At 38.2% G+C, this 9,523-nt stretch overlaps 1 pseudogene across 1 annotated transcript; it reads left to right on the forward strand.

Annotated features, from left to right (window-relative positions):
• Positions 1–616: 616 nt before the first annotated feature.
• Positions 617–3,046, forward strand: LOC149265067 (cation/H(+) antiporter 19 pseudogene; annotated as a pseudogene). Its single transcript, XR_016250636.1, has 2 exons — positions 617–752; positions 1,008–3,046. The product of XR_016250636.1 is annotated as a cation/H(+) antiporter 19 pseudogene (transcript).
• The last annotated feature ends 6,477 nt before the right edge of the window (positions 3,047–9,523 follow it).

Below are 9,523 nucleotides of genomic sequence, written 5' to 3' on the forward strand. Positions count from 1 at the left end.
TTTAAAGTCTTTGTCGAGGCTGAAGGGAGCCACTACAATCTGCGTTCTCATTACATGGAAGGAATTCGATGGCATCTGACGCCCGATATTTGCAACCATTTTGCAGGATGTACTAGGCCTGTATGTATGCTTAATTGTTTTTGTTTATATGGACTTGGAGTTTATGTTACACGTGGAGAATATCAACCGACCCACTCTTGTGTGGTGGGGCGTTCAGTTTGCGTAACTAGATTTCATGATGCAATGGTTCAAATTTATTTATGTGTGAACTCAGAATGTGACATTCAGCTATTTTTCTTCCTAAACGTGGGATTTTGGAGAGGCTTTTAGGAAATAAATACAATAGTTGGTATGTATATTGAATACGATAAGCAGTATATTGTTTATTACATTGTAAGGCGTTTCTCTTTGAAATGAACACCCCAAATTGCCACTTGGCACAAGTTTGCACCATCCGATCAAATGTTAGACGATTCAAGAATAATGTGTCGTCAGATTAATATAGTTTTAATATAGTTTCATAGTTTAGTTTTAATACAGTTTCACAATTTTAACAGTTTCAATACCGTTTCAGTTTCATCATGCATGTTACAGGATTTTTGGATTTGTTGGTTTGAAGAAAGAGGAAAGACCACCAGAAACCTGAGCAGTAAGAAGGGTTCGTGAAACCCTCACTGGGTTTTTTCGGAGGCAGAGCGCTCGGGGAAGAGTTGAATGAGCGACAGAAGAAATTTTCAGCATCCTCCCATATTGTAGGGCCTCTTATTTCTGTTAAATTATTACTAGTTTTTCCAGTATTATGGGCATAGACATACAGAGCACCATCTTTTCCCAGTATGATCCCTGAGGTTATCTTTTGGAGCTTATTTTACTTTTAGATTCTGCGATGAATGAATTGCGTATTAGTTGCCTATCATGTATTTCTTTAACAGAGCAATATATTTGATCCGTGATTTCCATATCTTCTGGACAAGAGTATCATTTCCTTGTTTGTTTTATTTTAACAGGTGTTGAATGACGAAACATTTGCAATCCTTGTATTGATGGCTCTGGTCACGACATTCATCACGATCCCAATAGTAATGGCCATATACAAACCAGCATGGAAACAAGTCCCATACAAGCACAGAAAGATACAAAGAGATAAACCAGATGAGTTGAGAATTGTAGCCTGTGTACATGGTTCGAGGAACATCCCAGCCATGATAAACCTAATAGAGGCCTCCAGAGGGGTTGGAAAATATGCCCTGCGCCTCTACATTATGCACCTAGTGGAGTTGTCCGAAAGGTCTTCTGCCATCATGATGGTTCACAAGGCAAGGAAAAATGGTCTCCCGTTTTGGAACCACAACCGATCAGAAGAAGACCAGATTGTGGTTGCATTCGAGGCGTACGGACAGCTGAGCAAAGTGGCGGTCAGACCCATGATAGCAATCTCTCAATTTCAGGACATGCATGAGGATATCTGCAAAATTGCGGACCAGAAACGGGCCACCATGATCGTCCTCCCTTTCCACAAATACCAACGCGTTGATGGTGTCCTGGAGTCTGTGAACCTAGGATTCAGGACAGTGAACGAGAAGATATTGAAGAACTCACCCTGTTTAGTCAGCATCCTGGTGGATAGGGGCCTTAGGGGTCTGTCCCAGTTGGCACCTTCCAATGTAGACCATAACATTGCGGTTCTCTTCTTCAGAGGTCCAGATGATCGTGAGGCTCTGGTGTTTGGAAGAAGAATGGCAGAGCATCTAGGCATTGCGCTCACAGTCATAAGGTTCCTGCCTGGAACAGAATTCAACCACACTCTCGTCAACCTTACTCCTCTGCCCGCCCATGAGCGTGATACACAACAACAGTACAAATTTTCCACTGCAGAAATGAACAGAGAGCATGAGAGTATTCTGGATGAAGATGCCTTAGTCCCTATCACGAAGAAAACCCACTCATCTGATGGTAGTGATGCGGGGAAACCCATTGTGTATGAAGAGCAGGTGATCAGCAACACGGTGCATTCAGTTCTGGCAATTGCAAAGAACAACAAGTACGACCTGTTTTTGGTGGGAAGGGGGCATTTTCCATCCCCGCTAGTGGCAGACTTGGCGGATCAAACTGCGGACTGTCTAGAACTAGGTCCAATTGGGGATTTGCTGGCCTCACCAACTGTTCCAATCAGTGCATCAATATTAGTGATTCAGCAACATGATGATATTCATACTGATGAAGCGCCCTTCTCAAAAAACGTTGACTCGACAAGCGCTGTCAGCATTTAATCTGCCTGAGTCTCCTCACATGACAAGGTATGATCGCTTAGGCTTGATAACTTTCACTTTTGTTTATCTTCCTGACTATTTCCATACAGATAACAATGTCTCGAAAAATACTCTTGACTTTATTATTTTCAATTGGTCTTTTACAATATCTCGGTGGATCCACCTCTAAGATAGCGTCTTAAAAGTTTCACGTACTTCCTCTCTAACCCAATGAACCTATCACTCTAACATAATTAAACACGAACTATAAAAGACATTTTCAAGCAGATCCATAAAGTAACCAATTGTTTTGCTAACAACTGACTAATAACTGGGTGTAACCTTGCTAACTACTAGACATGAATTAACACGGTGGTATCCCCTCAGCTAGGCTATAAAAGAGGGTATATAAGTAGGGGTATTGCTCTGAGTTATGGCTTTCTCAATATGGAATGAGCATGGTTTCCACTGTCTGCTCTCTTAATATGGAATGAACATGGTGTCCACTGTCTACTTCTGATATATAGTAAGCCTACTTTGCAGGTCCCAAGTTAGTTGTTGACCTCAAGGATCATACTGGGAAAATATGGTGCTCTACTGAAGGATCTGCTGGTGACAATGCTGTGAAACATATACATTCAGCAGCGCTGCATCATGCAACATTCCCACTGCCAGCAATCGTGGTCGATACTTTTAAACCCACCTCAACGGGACTAATTTTGATGATAAAGACCAGGCATTCTTACCTAACTTAGAAAGAAAGCCCTTGCTGCTTCTCAGACAGTGATGGAAGAATATTGTACATATTCTAATGGAGTTTTCTACCATCTAAATATATTTTCTTCTTGCTCTTGATTCTGACATTTTCGTCCTATGTACTTGCTGGCATTTCTCTTGGATTCTCTTACCAAACAGTCTATGCTATCAGTAAAAATAGACGTAAATATAGTATTATTTAGTTGAACTATCTACGTATTGTGATGGCATGCATGAATACATGGATCAGTTTGTTGTTAAGATTCATTTCAAAATTTGGAATAATACAATTTCAGCATGGGAAATTGGATTGTAAAATCACGGTTCTGGTAAAGAAACTGAGCAAAATTGTATAACTTTGTATTTTTAGACTCACAGGATGCTGGTCAGCCTAAACTATCTTGGTGGACTCCCCCACTGCTTATCTGATGGACAATTTCTGTTCTGTTTTCAGTCTGCTTTTAGTTATATTTACAATCTTGTTATTTGGTTAAAATTAGTATAAGCTACCCTAAGCAGTAAGCTAAAACTATATGATAGCTATATTTGGTATTTGATAGGTTTTATGACATGGTTCCAAGTTTTTGAGTCATAAAAAAGCATCAAACGATTAGGTACAGGAAAACATTTATTTTCTGTACTGTTATGATATTTCAGCCGCCCAACTTACCAAAAACAGGAAAAGAAAAAACAATTTCATATTTGTATGCTTATGTTGACGAAAGGAATGCTAAACGTACAACTTTCCTATTTTTGGATGAATGTTTTTATGGTATCATTAATTCAAAAGAATAGATAGATAGGTAAATAGTTGACATTGTCCTAAGATCGATAACATAGAAAGTATGCATTTTGATTTATAAACTATTCTACTATACAATAACTTAATGTCCAATACTATTATCAATAGAGCTTCTATGCATTGTAACTAATGGTGTTTGTATTATACCATAGTATGTGATGTCCGTGCAAACTTAGGCATTTGCTGTCATATAAGTTATATTTCATTGATGTGGGAAAGAAGAAATTTCCCGGATTCCAATTTATTAATCAAATCCTCCGTATAAATGACCATGGCTTATACAGTTGAGAATGAGAATGGCAACGGAACGGATTATTATGGTTGAAGTACTACAATCATTTATTGATTAACAAGAGAAGCTGCATGGCAGCAAGTCCCTGCCATGAGCGGGCTTCAAGAAAAGAAACACCACCAGAAATACATATGGGCCATGGCAGTATACCATTATTTCAGCGCAACCTACTACATAAATAACATTGGAGGTAAGGATTAGTATTTAATACCTCGCAGACAGACATCTTTTACTGTGGAAAATAGGCCAGCATGTCCTGAAACTCCTCCAAGTACGAATGTAGTGGAACCACTTTCAGGATCAACTGGGAAACATAAACATGTGGATAGGTCCATGTGTAGCTTAATGTTGTCCTAGACAAAGCTTATAACCTCTTTTATATAGAGCTGAAGAAAAAGCCTTCAAACAAATCCTTGTCTTAGGGCTCTTAAGCAACATACAAACATCATGATAGTAACTTTAAAGTTATGAACCCAGATCTGAAAAAGGATGAATGAAAATCCTCAAAAATCTGATCTTCCTTGCATTCTTGGATATGGCATGTACCCAGGTCCAGCTTCAAACCCGTGTTAGAGAGACCATCCACTTATTCGTTTCTTTCCATGTAAATGTGATGAAAAAGAAACTTTGTGATTTTTTCGTGTTTTGTGCACTGGTCATTGTTGCTCTGGTACTTTAGAGAATTTTCTCTTATGGAATTGCTTATAGAGCTGTCACAATTGAAGCACAACAATCTTCAACACAATGCAATTTCAGGATCCAGAGGTTTGATGATACCAATGTGACTACTGGTACTCAAGAAAATCAAAATGTGAGTTCAACAGAATCAGAGCAATGAACATGAAATGAATGGCAAACAAGAGGAATCCTTGTATTGGTCAATGGATGAGTGAGAGAAAAGTTGTGATAATTTCTATGTTGATTCTGACTTTAGTTACACTGTGGGGAGCATTGTGAGAAACTGGGACCTCAAGACATATAAAGAACTATACAGAAGGAGGGAGGCCTCGTATCTTGGTCTTGACAAGCTCATAGCCTCATTCCTGCAAGAACCCAATTGGGGATCATCTGCTTCTGAGGTGCTTCAAGAACAAGCATGATTACTGCAGGATCCATGGCTTGGACATGTTTTACAACACAATCCTCCTTAATCAGAAAATGTACACTTTTTGGGCCAAAATTCCTTTCATATGGATATGGATATGGTGGATGGACTCAGATGCTGTGATCACAGACATTAAAGTTGAGCACCCATTGGAGAAGTACAAGGACTTCAATTTCATAGTCCATGGATGGGAGGAAAATGTTTATAAGAAAAGGCTCTGGTTGGGAATCAATGCAGGGTTTTTCTTATGAGAAACTGTGAATGGTCCATGGATTTCATGGAGAGGTGGGCTGTGATGGGGCCTCAAAGTCCTCTGTATGAGTTCTCTTGGTCCTACCTATAGAGAAACCTCCTATTTTCTAATAGTAGAGAGCATTGGTCATCGTTAACTTAGTGGTTCTTTTCATCGTCTTAAATAAAGTCTAAGTGCTTTCTCAATCAAGAGGAAATATCTCTGTATCAAGAGGAGAGATATCGATCCATTGTGATTGCATGAAGTGGACACAGTGATCTCATAATGCACCATTAGAGATGCAATTGCACACCGTTGACATTAGGAATTATTAAGAAGAATTCTGGCATGGCATTAGGTCATTGGTAGCATTTCCAAAAGCTAAAGCTAAAATAGCATATCTTATATCTAAACCTTAACACTGGCCTTGCAACCAACATCCCCAATACTACCAAAACAGTAATATCAAAGTGCATCTTACACAAAGAGCAACCAGCAAGCTGCATCTAACAAAAGGTGATTGCATGTAGTACATCTTTAACTTATTGGAGAGGTGGCATGTACATCTTATTGAAATAGTTATTTGTCTACTAATGTTATAATACAAAAAGGTCATGGAAATGCTATAGTATGGCCTCCATTTGGTCTGTTTTTGGATGTTACATGGTGCGACTGACTCACTCGCGACCAACGACAACAGTTAGAATTCAGTCATTGATACATGCAACCGCATTTAATTAGCATTGAGTGGTCAATTAATGTTTTGGCAAGAAATATGAATATTGCAGAAATACAGCTATGAAAATACGATGTTAATGAAGCAACAAACAATTCTTAATTGTCCTTATTTTAATAATGGCCTTCATGGTTGTATTTATGGACTATTTCTAAATTCGATAATTCCTACTTATCCTCTTTGGAATGCCCAAGATTCTCAATTGTAGAAAAAAAAAAGATAATGCCAAATTTGTAGGGTTCATACAGAGCTCAGCATAGCAATCCCATGATCCTTTGTCTATTATGAGTACTTTTCCATGCATAAGTAGTAAGTACAGTTAATGTAGGCACCTCATTCCAATGCATTTGGCAGTGGGAATCTGGAGTGATTTCAGTTGTTTTCTACTCAATCATTCTTAAATTTCTCATATACCTGGTATAGAGGATGTTGTATGTATTTTGTAGATGCTAGGGGCAGCATACAGGCCAGCCCCATAGCAATCTGATTGTTCTCACTTGTTTTCTGCATTTGCCTCACCATGCTTGTACTAAATAAAATTGTGCATAGTATTGGCAACATATCAGTTTATTGTATGATAATGCGAATATTTCCTTTGATTAGAATTATTCCCTACTCTGTGCTACCCTGTCATGCATCTTTACACGGGTTTTACCTCAAATCTGAGTATGATATGTTACTTGAAATAGCTGGTTGTAATGGCAGAGTTGTTATTTCTACTCTGTAATGTAAGGTACACCTGAAATCTGACAATGATATATGGTTACACATATACGTAGAACTTGGCCTCGTGCTAAGTACTTGAGGGAAAATTTTACCAATTATAGAATCTAACCCTAAGCTCATTCAAGTGTAATCATGATGAATGATTGCATGGCTGGGAAATGGTACCTTCTGTAGAGTTGTTTTCAGTTTACTTTTCCAAGATTTCAAGGGATGTTTTGATGAATGATTATAGCATATTAAATGGTTAGGATATGGCCCTTATCCAAGATATTTTGGTATTTCGGGCATGATTTTGTTCTATTTTCAAGAGAAAAATGTATGCTCAGTAGAAGAGACCTATCAGTTTATTGTCACTGCTCAGTATTTCAGCTTGCTTATCCAAGATATTTTGGTATTTCGGGCATGATTTTGTTCTATTTTCAAGAGAAAATGCATGCTCAGTAGAAGAGACCTATCAGTTTATTGTCACTACTCAGTATTTATTAAGGAAACAATTGAAGGATAAGGCATGGTAAACATGAGCCCTCAAAATGGTAAACTCTTCGTCACACGGTAAAATCTTCATTACAGGGGGCTCAGTATTCTGGCTCTACATGTCTCCACTATTTAGACCCTGATATCTATATCTGCATATATGTGTAAGTAGCATCTCAATGCGTTGCACCCATGACTGTTGTCAAAGAGACCATTCAACAATCTGACTCTCACCAACTTGCTATCTATGTATGAGTTGAGGGAGTATGTTCAGCCAGTGGGACTGTCTTCTTCTAATAGAAGCCAGTGGTGGTTGCTTCTTAGTAAGAAATGTGGATGACACTCCTTTTGATTGATTCTATGGTCAGAGGGTTGCCAAAAGTTCTCATATACCTGGTATAGAGGATGTTGTATGTATTTTGTAGATGCTAGGGGCAGCATACAGGCCAGCCCCATAGCAATCTGATTGTTCTCACTTGTTTTCTGCATTTGCCTCACCATGCTTGTACTAAAGAAAATTGTGCATAGTATTGGCAACATATCAGTTCATTGTATGACAACGGGAATGTTTCCTTTGATTAGAATTATTCCCTACTCTGTGCCACCCTGTCATGCATCTTTACACGGGTTTTACCTCAAATCTATGTATGATATGTTACTTGAAATAGCTGGTTGTAATGGTAGAGTTGCTATTTCTGCTCTGTAATGTAAGGTACACATGAAATCTGACAATGATATATGGTTACACATATACATAAAACTTGGCCTCCTGCTAAGTACTTGAGGGATATTTTTACCAATTATAGAATCTAACCCTAAGCTCATTCAAGTGTAATCATGATGAATGATTGCATGGCTAGGAAATGGTACCTTCTGTAGAGTTGTTTTCAGTTTACTTTTCCAAGATTTCAAGGGATGTTTTGATGAATGATTATAGCATATTAAATGGTTAGGATATGGCACTTATCCAAGATATTTTGGTATTTCGGGCATCATTTTGTTCTATTTTCAAGAGAAAATGCATGCTCAGTAGAAGAGACCTATCAGTTTATTGTCACTACTCAGTATTTATTAAGGAAACAATTGAAGGATAAGGCATGGTAAACATGAGCCCTCAAAATGGTAAACTCTTCATCACACAGTAAACTCTTCATCAAAGGGGGCTCAGTATTCTAGCTCTACATGTCTCCACTATTTAGACCCTGATATCTATATCTACATATATGTGTAAGTAGCATCTCAATGCGTTGCACCCATGACTGTTGTCAAAGAGACCATTCAGCAATCTGACTCTCACCAACTTGCTATCAGATTTTGCAAAACTTCTTAAAAGACAAATACCTTGTTATTGAAGTTCCATCTTCCAAAACTTTAGCTGTTGGAAAACCAAGCAAGAATTAATGGCTGGAAAAGGTCTCCAATTATAAGAGAGATATGATATGCATAAGAATATATAAAAGGGCTGAAACACAAGTTGCTCACATAATAAGAAGCACCAAACAAAAACATAAACCGTAAATCCTCTTTTTCCTTCACACTAAAAATGGTATTAAGTTTGATTCCATAAAATGTTACGAGTTCAGGGCCCAAGGGCTAAAATATCACATCAGGGGACACAAAAAAAAAAAACACCCCTCTATTGGATAGAGGAAAGGAAATATACACCTCTACGCAGTACTTCTGTCCTTGTTTCCTTTGCCAGGACTTTGCTTTGTGATACCAGAATGCAACAAAAGCATTTCAATTATAAGCCAGCATTCAAAACAAGTCCACTATCAAAAATGAAATGGAGTTGGAGTTGAAGCTGAGCAAAAAGACAGAAAATTAAAAGGCTCAAGCAAGAGACGCTGGTGGCAATCTAATATAAAGATATTCTTATACACATAATTTTGAAAGCATGTCGTTGTTCACTGTTACTTATCAACAGATATCATTTACCGACTGACGGTACTCCTTTGCTTTTTCAGTGGCAATTAATTTTTTGATCAATTCTGCAGCTTGATGTTGAGAGTAGCATCCGTTTTTGGACATGTCATCGATTAGGCGTCCCCCCAGAGCATAGCTTCACCACAAGATACAGAGTATTTGCATCTTCATGAATAACATTCAGTGTGACAACATTAGGATGACCAATTTGTCCCATCCCAATTC

Source organism: Pinus tabuliformis, chromosome 6 (genome assembly GCF_031772625.1).
Source record: "Pinus tabuliformis cultivar Carrire ecotype Pingquan chromosome 6, CPIR1, whole genome shotgun sequence".
In the NCBI taxonomy this organism is placed as follows: Eukaryota; Viridiplantae; Streptophyta; class Pinopsida; order Pinales; family Pinaceae; genus Pinus; species Pinus tabuliformis.